This window comes from Bos indicus, chromosome 29 (assembly GCF_029378745.1).
Source record: "Bos indicus isolate NIAB-ARS_2022 breed Sahiwal x Tharparkar chromosome 29, NIAB-ARS_B.indTharparkar_mat_pri_1.0, whole genome shotgun sequence".
Taxonomy (NCBI): domain Eukaryota; kingdom Metazoa; phylum Chordata; class Mammalia; order Artiodactyla; family Bovidae; genus Bos; species Bos indicus.
Genome location: NC_091788.1, coordinates 47099328 through 47108639, shown reverse-complemented (window position 1 = coordinate 47108639; position 9312 = coordinate 47099328). Strand labels below are relative to the sequence as shown.

At 55.6% G+C, this 9312-nt stretch overlaps 1 long non-coding RNA gene across 1 annotated transcript; it reads left to right on the top strand.

The window, feature by feature from the left end:
- Positions 1-1040: 1040 nt before the first annotated feature.
- LOC139180592 (uncharacterized) lies at positions 1041-7364 on the top strand. Its single transcript, XR_011564821.1, has 3 exons — positions 1041-1323; positions 1415-1580; positions 6303-7364. It is a non-coding gene; the product is annotated as an uncharacterized lncRNA (long non-coding RNA).
- Positions 7365-9312: the final 1948 nt, after the last annotated feature.

Genomic DNA, 9312 nt, shown 5'->3' with positions numbered 1-9312 from the left:
TTTGAGCAAGCTCTGGAAGATAGTGAAAGATGGGGAAGCCTGGCATGCTGCAGTCCAAGGGGTCACAAAGAGCTGGACACAACAGAGCGACTGAACAGCAACAACGTTAATTTAGTAGGATTCCTGTAAGGACTCAGGGGGATGGCATTTGCAAACCGCACAGGACAGCTGGCCCCGCCCCCACAGCTGGCCCCGCCCCCAGGCCAGCAGGCCCCAGGCTCACCTGTGGGTGGCTGAGGCCCCGCCCTCCTCCTGGCCTCCCCCCGCACCCCCACCCCGCAGGTGATTGCAGAGGCTCCAGGGCGCCAGCCCTGGGAGCGTGGGAACTTCCTGCCACCCTGTTTGTCTTGGGCTGCTTGGGAAGGGCTGCCACCCTCCGTCAGCTCCAGCGCACTCCTGCCAGGTCGCCCAGCGTGAAAGGGAGGAATTGTTCCCGCGACCTTTGCTTTCCTTGTCAAAGGTGCTTTCGGCAAGTACCGCTCCCCCCATTCCCTAAAGACCAGGCCCGCCTTGGTTCCCACTGCCACAGGGGCAGAAGGAACACCTGGGAAGTCGAGGGGAACCTGCAACCTCGTCCCTTGCTGGCAAGTATGAGGCCCTGTGCCCCTCTGTCCCCACCCCTGAGCCAGCATCTGGCCAGCGCCCCTTTCTTACCCCAATATCACTCCACCACTTACCTGGTCCCCATTCCTCTGTGCCCCCAGGACCCAGCATAAGACCCAGCCCAGGGTCAGAGGCTCTGGCATTCTGGATCAATCAAGCTCCCCAGCCCAAAGAGACACCCCCACCCACCTAGAGTAAGGCACCCTCCTCCTGCCTGCCCCCGCCCCGCCTTGCCCTGAGCGGGTGTTCCCCGTGCTGGTCTCTGCGGGTGGGCCACCGCTGGTCTCTACACGGTTGGAAATGCTTTCTCCACCAAGTCTGTATCACTCGGCCTCAGCCTCCTCCTCCCCCCGGTGATGTGGCCAGCCCACTGTCCCTGCTCTGGCGTGGCTGGTGGCCCCAGGGCATAACCCTGGCAGCCGTGGCGCCGTCGATAGGTCAGCCCTGTGGTGGCTGCAGCCAGCAGCACAGCTGGGGTTAAGGGCAGTCTCGGATCACGGAGGCCCCGTTTCCGATTTTCCAGAAGATGCTGATTATTAATGATCATTGTTCTTTCCTTCTGGGGCATGAAAAAGCAGGTTCAGCTCACAACCGGAAAAGCAGCGGGTCAAGGTTCCCAGAGTATGAAATGTCAGCCCCTGGCGGCAATGACATTCACCTAGAGGCACTAAAAATAGACGCAATACAGAAGGACCCGGTCTCTGGAGGCTGGAGAATGAGGTGAACTCAGGGCAGAAACGACACTCACTGGTTACGTGTGTGGCTGCATGCAAGGGTTTTACTGGGTTTGTCTTTTTTTTTTTTCCTTAAGAGACAACCAGAAAGTGAACTTGAAAAGGGTCAGCCCAGAAGGACCTTGCTTTTTCATGTATGACCTTGCTGTATGTAAAATGCGGATGGAAACAGAAGCTGCAGCGAGATGTGACCCCAGGCAAGTGTGAGGTTTGGCAGAACTCACGCCTTCTTGGCCCAAGAAGGTGAGTGTTTGCTGTCCTTCCCAGCGATGAGGGACGGGCTACGGTAGCCTGACTGAGGCCAGCAGAGTCCAAGAGGATGTCTGCGATGACAGAAATGTTCTGTGTCTGCTCTGGCCAACAGGGAGTTGCTAGCCCCGTGGAGGAATTGAGCTCTTGAGATGTGACTGCTGCCTTTCAGCAATAGAATCATTCATTTGATTTCACTTGATTGAATTTAGATTTAAATAGCCATGTTTGAATGGTGGCTGGTGGCTACCACTTGGGGCAACATGGTTTGGGGCCCTAGGGGAAGGAGAGCTACAGCTGATTAGCAGTGTCTACCAGGATTTCCCAGGTGGCTCAGTGGTCAAAAAACAATCCACTTGCAATGCGGGAGATGCGGGTTCAATTCCTGGGTCGGAAGATCCCCTGGAGAAGGAAATGGCAACCCATTCCGGTATTCTTGCCTGGGAAATCTCACAGACAGAGGAGCCTGGCGGGCTGCAGTCCATGAGGTCGCAGAGTCATGAACACAAATAGGCACACACGTGCGCGATGATAGCCATCTTTTAGGGTGGCTGGTGGCTACTATTTGGGGCAGCATGGTGTTAGGCTCTAAGAAAAGAAGAGCTGTAATTGATTAGCAATGTCTACCAGGGACACGGGATTAGAAGGTAAGATACGAGTACCGTGTCACCCAACGACCAAGGGAACTGGTATGACCTATGTCACCTGGGGTCCAAGTCGTCAATTCTGGCGCCTGCGTAGTTTTCACATTGATTATTTTTATGATTGGCTGCGCTGGGTCCTTGTTGCAGCACATGGGCTCGTCACGGTGGTGCTCAGGCTTCTGTGGTTGTGGAGCATGGGCTCAGCAGCTGCAGCACGCTGGCTTCTCTGTTGTGATGTGTGGGCTTCGTGGCTCTGCAGCACGTGGGATCTTAGTTCCCTGAGCAGGAATCGAACCCATGTCTTCTGCATTGGAAGGTAGAATTTACCTTTGGACCACTGGGGAAGTCCCCCCACGTTTAGGAAAAAAACACCTGTGAAGTTTTCTAACCGCATCCCTCCCCCCACCCATCCTTTAGTCTCCCAGTCTACTCCAGGCTGCCGCCAGTCTCCTGGCTGGTTTCTGTCCCTGTGGGACCCTTTCTAATCCATTCTCCATGCAGCAGCCAAGAGCGTCCTTCCAAAACACTAATCCAATCATGTTCCACCCTGCTCAAAACCCTTCCTTAGCCACCACGGTCATCAAGACCCTTCCCCACCACGCCTCGCTTGTCCTGGCCTCTTCCATTCTCCTCCATTTCCGCCCCACTAATGCTGGCTGCGTCCCTTTCTGCTCCACTGCCCAGGAAGCCCCAAGGACCAGGGCCAGCTCTTGCCCCATCTTGGCAGCCCCTGCCCAAATCACAGGACGCGAGTACCTCCTGCGGAAGGCTCACATGGTTCCAGGAAAACCCATGCATACTTTCTTATCGTGCCTGCAAAATAGGGAGACAAGTACCATTATTGCTCTGTTTCGTAGATGAGGAAGCTGAAGCTCACAGAGGCGAAGGGTTTGGCCAAGGACAGGAGTAGAAATGACAGATGTGAGACCCAGACCTGGGTAGGCATCACGTTCAAACTTGGCTTTCTGCACAGAGCACTCTGCTTCAACACTATGGCTGTGCTGAGATTGGAAACCAGGTCACAAGACTCAAGTCCAGTATTTCTCCCACTAACTCAAACCTGTGAGGTTGAAGAAGAGATGGATGGATGGGTAGATGAATGATGGATGGATGGATAATGGATGACAGATGGATGGATGGATGCAAGGATGGATGACGGATGGATGATGGATGACGGATGATGGATGGATGGATGATGTATGGGTGGGTGGAAGCGTGGATAGATGCATGCATGTACTCATGAATGAATGATAAATCCACAAAACATGGTAAGAAGTGAATAAAAGGTCATGACTAGGGAAGTGGGTGAGATAAGGGTCTGCCTTTTTCTTAACCATTTTCCAGGTTTATCAGAAAACCAGGTCATGCAAAAAATCCTTTGAGACGTTTGTTTTTAAAGAGACAAAGTAAACGGTAAGCCCTGTGTGCGTATCAAGAAAGCCCCAGGCTGTGCCAGGGCCTGCTTCCTTCTCTCCTCCTCCCCTGCCACCACCCCCTCCTCCCGTGCCAGCTCGCAGAGCTCCTCCCCAGCGCCACTTTCCCATGGGAAGGCTGAGAAACAATAGCAATTTCTTCTGAATGAAGCTCTTCCCTGAGCCAAAGAGTAAACAGGAGTCAGGGAAGAGCCGCCGGTGCGTAGCTGCCCCGCGGAGATTACATAATCGGGACATACCTGGGAGAGGCACTGATCCAGGGGATTTTTATCCGAGGTGGGAGAAGGCGGGTCACACCCAGCACAGGAACGGCTGTGCAGGTACCTGCCCCGCTGGGAACTGGAGCCACGGTGTCCGAGAGGAAGCGTCCCTTTCCAGGGGCGTTCTCACACTAAGATAGGTCCCTGCATGATCTCATCGCTTTGTTTCATCTTTGCAACAGCGCTCCGGGGTGGGCACAGTTACAGGCCCTTTTCTAGGTGAAAAAGATAGAAATGAGACGCATACAGGTGCCGTCTGCAGCCAGTCACAGAGCTGGGCTCTGCGCCGGCCGACTCCAGGCCTGCGGGGTTAACCACCTCCCACCTCTGCTTTCTCTCCGTCTCTCCTCTCCCTCCCTCCCATTAAGTCTTGTGTCCGTTTACTCTTTCCATTTTCCATCCATCTATCCACCCCTCAGTCCCTAGTGGTTTTTCTCTTCCTCAGGACTGGGCCTGCATCAGGAGGGGATCCAGACAGAAGCGGGGACACCCACTGCCCTCGAAAGTGTCAGCTTCTGAGATGCATCGGGGTCCATCTGCAGTGTGACCTTATCACTTCTATGTGCGGGACCCTTTCTGCGCGTGAGGGACATGGAAGGAGCTTCATAATGTTTTCTTGCCTAATCTGCCAAGCGATTTCCGGGATCACTCTCCCCTTTGGCAGAAGAAGAGTCTGAGGTCCACAGAGCCTCAGGAGCCTTGCCATGGAGACCTGGGTTCTCAGAAGAGCAGCCTGAGTGGGCTTGGGCAGGGCACCCAGGGGGTCCCCAAGCAGAGGAGGAAAGAGCAGATGCACCTCTGGTGCAGAGCCGTGATATCAAGGGGAGGTGGGGGAAAGATGGGTCCCTCATAGCCTGGTTGCCTCACTCGACTCAGAGGCTGCCAGCCTCAGAGCTCCCAGGGTGGGAGCTGGAGAAGACCCCAGGGACAAGCGAGCCAAGCCTGGCCAGGCCAAGCATAGGCAGCCCAGAGCAGGGGCCTCAGCGCTACAGCATGGCTGAGTCAGACCAACCCTTGTCTTGAACAAGCATCTCTCCTCCCTGAGGGTCAGCAGCCCTGTCCATAGAGTGGGGACAGTGGAGGACCCATGAGAGCCCGTGGCGATGCCCGCTGGACACTGGCGAGCCCGTAGGCATGTGTGTGCCTCTGGAGGGGCTACGCAGGGAGGAGGGAGCCTGCAGGCAGGTGAGGCGTTGGGCCTGACACCCCTGCCACTGGGGCCATCCAGGGCTCCTGGGCCAAACCAGCAACCCCCAGGAGCCGGCCCCAGGGTACAAGTCTTGTCATGCAGGAGGCCTCCCTCTCCTGCGGTGCCTGGGGGCTGCCAAGCACCACGCTACCATTACGTAAGCCGCCTACACCACCACGCAGACTGGCCGTGTTACTGCGTAACTAGACTCCTGTGTTTACCTTCCATGGGGAAGGCACGGGCCTGCCTGGTAGAGCGGGCAGAGATGAGCTCAGAGGCCTTTGGCTCGATTGCTGCTGCACATTCATGCCTGGCCACTGGACTGGGGTGGGGGCACGTCGGCAGGGGACAGGGGGAAGCTACGTCCTAGGAGTGCGGGCCACACACCTTCAGCTGCCTGCTGGGGTTGCAGCGGTCAGCCTGGGCCAGGAGAGGCAGGGCTCCCCTGGCAGGAAGCTGCAGGACAGGCCCAGGTCACACCAAGGTGGCAGTCATCTGATGGCCCCCGACGGCTCCAAAGTCCTGCCTGCTGTTGGCACCACTCAGCTTCACTGGGTAGACAGATGGCCATCTGAACAGGATGGCAAAGAGTTGGGAGACTAGAGGAACAAGACCTGGGCACAGCCCTGGATGCGACGGTCATTCCTCCCGACACAAACTCCTATTAAGAACCTACAACATGCTGCACTCTCTGCTGTCCACTTTGTGAGGACACAATAGGATGACGGCCTACAAATCCAGGAGGGTCTCACCAGACGCTGGACGCCAGCGCCGTGATCTTGGGCTTCCCAGCCTCCAGAACTCTGAGAAACGAATGTTTAGAAATCAACTCTGAATACTCATTGGAAGGACTGTTGCTAAAGCTGAAGCTCCAATACTTTGGCCACCTGATGTGAAGAGCCAACTCATTGGGAAAGACCTTGATGCTGGGAAAGATTGAGGGGCAACAGAGGATGAGATGGTTGGAGAGCATCACCAACTTAATGGACGTGAGTTTGAGCAAGCTCTGGGAGATGGTGAAGGACAGGGAAGCTTAGTGTACGGCAGTCCATGGGGTAGCAAAGAGTCTGAAACGACTGAGCAACTGAATAACAACATTCAAGAAAAAAACCTGCTATGCACAGAATATCTTACATGTTTTTCTTTAATTTCCAGAACAATCTCAAAGTTCATATTCTTGTTTTACACAGGAAGAAAACGGAGGCTCGGAGAGACAAGTGACTGACCCAAGACCACACGGCTAACGAGACAATGGACTTAGGGTTTGAACCAACGTCTGTCTGACTGAGAATAGTTTCCAATATATATGTGACCCTGGCGCCTCAGGGTTTTCACCTGAGTGGGGAGAGTCGTACTGTCCAAGAAATGACGTCACTCTGTGCTTTGTGGCCAATATGGTGACTTTGTGCGGCATTATCTGTTCATGGATATCCGACTGGATCGAGGAATCAGGTGGATGGACAGTGGGACAGCTAGATAGATGGATACATGGTTGGATAGATGACTGCCACATTTATAAGTAGGGTGGGAAGACAGAGGGATGTATAGATGGTTGAATGGATGAATGGATGGATGGATAAACCTGTGCATGAGTGGGCCAAGAGATGGATGAATAGATGGATAAATAAGCAATGAATGGATGGATGAGCCAATGGATGGTGGATGTGTGTCTGGATGACTGGAATGAAAGACAGAAGTCTGGACAGAGAGATGGGTTTAAAGTTAGGTGAGTGAGGCGATGGATGGGTCCCTGCTGACCGAACTCTAGTTGCACAAGAGACTTTCTCAAACACCCGGCACCCAGCCCAAGATGAGGCTCAGCCCTGTAGTCCAGATGCTGCCAGTGTCCCCTCTACTGTGCCAACAGCCCCGTTGCAGGCAGAGGCGAGTCAGCAGCCACTTTCCCTCCCAACCGGAGAAGCTGGAGGGAGAGCCCTGGGCTGGAGACACATCGCCAGCCTTGACACTCACCTGATGTATCCTGGAAGGCCCTGCGCATCTTGGGGATTCTATCACAGTGGGCAACAGGACAGGAGTGAAAACCCAGGCAGGCACTGGCCTAGAGGCCCCCTCGTAGTTCCCGCTGCTACTGCTCACAGGTGAGGGGTCTCCAGACGCACTGGCCAGGACCATCTCCAGGGCTCGTCCAGCTTCAGCAAATTGAGATTCAGGCCAAGAAAACCAAGTTCCGGCAGCCCACACTGCAAAGGCGGCTGGAGGAGAAAAGATCCTTGGTTTATCTGGGCTCCTAATTTTGCCTCATAGTTTCATTGAGTTAGACTTTATTTTCTTGGGCTCCAAAATCACAGCAGATGATGACTGCAGCCATGAAATTAAAAGACGCTTACTCCTTGGAAGAAAAGTCATGACAAACCTAGAGAGCATATTAAAAAGCAGAGACATTATTTTGCCAACAAAGCTCTGTCTAGTCAAAGCTATGATTTTCCCAGTAGTCATGTACAGATGTGAGAGTTGGACCATAAAGAAGGCTGAGCACTGAAGAACTGATGCTTTTGAACCATGGTGTTGGAAAAGACTCTTGAAAGTCCCTTGGACTGCAAGGAGATCAAACCAGTCAATCCTAAAAGAAACCAACCCTGAATATTCACTGGAAGGACTGATGCTGAAGCTGAAGCGCCAATACTTTGGCCATTTGATGCAAAGAGCTGACTCATAGGAAAAGACCCTGATGCTAGAAGATTGAAGGCAGGAGGAGAAGGGGATGACAGGATGAGATGGTAGGATGGCATCACCGACTTGATGGACATGAGTTTGAGCACACTCTGGGAGATGGTGATGGACAGGGAGGCCTGCTGTGCTGCAGTCCATGGGGTCTCAAACAATCGGACCAACTGAGCAACTGAACATCAACACTCTCACCTGGACAGAGGTGTCCCCTTGGAAGTGTGCTGGGCCAAGATCAACCCCTCCTCTGGGACCACCTTCCCATCTCTGTCTTGAGCCTGTATGGAAGACAGTGTGGGTCAGGAACATGGGAATTTTTCTGGGACTGGAGTCTGGGGTGTCCTGGGCCTGGCAGGGAGGGGCCTGTGGGAGGACTGGGGGGGTGTAGGCCACCATGAGTTGCACATGCCCCGGAGCAGGTTGGGGGATGGGCAATGGAAAGTCCAGCAGTGGGAGCCGGAGGCTCTGGGAAGCCTGAGGGAGACACGGTCCGTTCCGAGGCTCCCCCATCCCCTTCTGTGTTCGTCCCAGCCCCGGCAGGTGGATGCCTGGGGCTGACCTCCTGCCGCAATGCGGCCATCTTCTTGGGGTCACTGTGGTGCCCCAGCCCTTCCCTCCAAACTGAGCGACCAGGCCTGGAAGGAGCAGGAGGGGTGAGGTGGGAGCCAGGGGCTCACCGTTCCCAGCATACCCAGCCCAGGGCCGCCTGCCCCCCACTGATCAACCGTCAATCCCGTCCCCCGGGAGCCAGAGGGCAGGCCCTGCCCCTTGTCGATCTTCGGGGCCATTCGCAGCCTGAGTCCCAGAGTTCCCAGGCCCCAATGGCAGGGTCCCCCCGTGGCCCAGGCCTGGGGTCCCGGCTCCTCCTGAGGCTTGGCATCTGCCATCGCGGTGCTCAGCACAAGGAGCCCACCCAAGACCCTCGCAACCGCCTAGCCACAGAGCTCATGAGGTGTTTGCTGGGCTCCGGGCTGGCCCCCCATGGGTTGGGAAGGGGCTTCCAGCCCACCAAGGCTGGACAGCAGAGCCTCTGCCAGCTGCTCCGCTGGAAATTCAGATGCTGGGACTGGAGGTGAGCCTGGCTGGGGCAGGGGGCGGATGGGGGATTGGGGGGTCCTTCTTCATGCCCACACTGGCCCTCTGTGCACTCAGGGCATCCCCCTTGGTCTGACCGGGGGCCTGAAATTCCCTTCCCAATCCCTTGCAGCTGACTGGTTCCCTGGCTCTGATCTCTCCAAGTCTCTCCCTGCCCCCGCGCACTGACCCTCTGCACTCACTGGTTCCATGCTGGTCTCTGGTCAGCCCGGGTGGTCCAGCTTTGAGCCTAAGGTCTGGGAAGCCCCTCTCTGCCTCGGCATCTCGTTTCCAGGCCTCCTCTGCATAGAGCCAGGACTGCTGGGCCCCGGGGTCCTCTCTACCCTCCTGTCTTTTCTCCGTTCCTGGGCAGGATCGGGGGACCCCTGTCCCCAGCCTCTCCAGGGGCCAGCAGCCCAAGGAGAGACTCCACTGATGTTT